Genomic DNA, 783 nt, shown 5'->3' on the forward strand with positions numbered 1-783 from the left:
AATCAGCAACCTCTTTCCTAAACAGCCTCATTTCCACAAGTGGCTCAGAGTCAATCGACCATATAGAGGCTGCTCTCTCTTTTACAAATTCACAAGGGAAATTTGTCCCAAAAGACAAAGCAGGAGTGGAGTACGATACACACTCATCTGGAAGCCAAATGTCTGACCAAAGTCAGTGGAAATCAATGAGCTCTCCCAGGACGAAGCTGGTTAGCTGGCTTCCCTGGCTGTCATGGCTGCTGTCCAGATGCCTAAATGGATATATTTTGCTCTAAGAGTTTGAATGGCACTCACCCACTTCTGTCTACCCAGAACACTGAATTGTTAGAGGAAAAATTGTTGACAGGGCTGGTTGCTCTGCTTTATACTTTGTGTGTATAAAATGTAGGCTCTGTGTGCATGCGGGCCTCTCTTCCTACCATAACCCTGGGGGCTAGGTGCTAAATTCCCAAACTACAGAAGAGGAGAAGCACAGAGAGTTTGAGTAACTTGCTAAAAGTCACAGCTGGGAGGGGTGGTGTTGACATGTTAGCCCAACAACCCACCTCAGGGGCCCACACTCTTTTAGCCATGATATCATGTAGTTTCCCCTGTAGTGGCTATGAACTGGGTCAGATGGGCTGAGGCTCCAGGATGGGCCCACCCTGCACCACCCCCATGATCTGGGCAATTCATTTAGTTTCTACAAAGACCAGGACCTTCAACAGTTATGGGGCTCCAATGCAAAGGTAGACTAGAGAGATTTGTAAATGGTGAAAAGCCACACCCAGTGGTGTTATTGTA

This window comes from Pan paniscus, chromosome 6, assembly GCF_029289425.2.
Source record: "Pan paniscus chromosome 6, NHGRI_mPanPan1-v2.0_pri, whole genome shotgun sequence".
In the NCBI taxonomy this organism is placed as follows: Eukaryota; Metazoa; Chordata; class Mammalia; order Primates; family Hominidae; genus Pan; species Pan paniscus.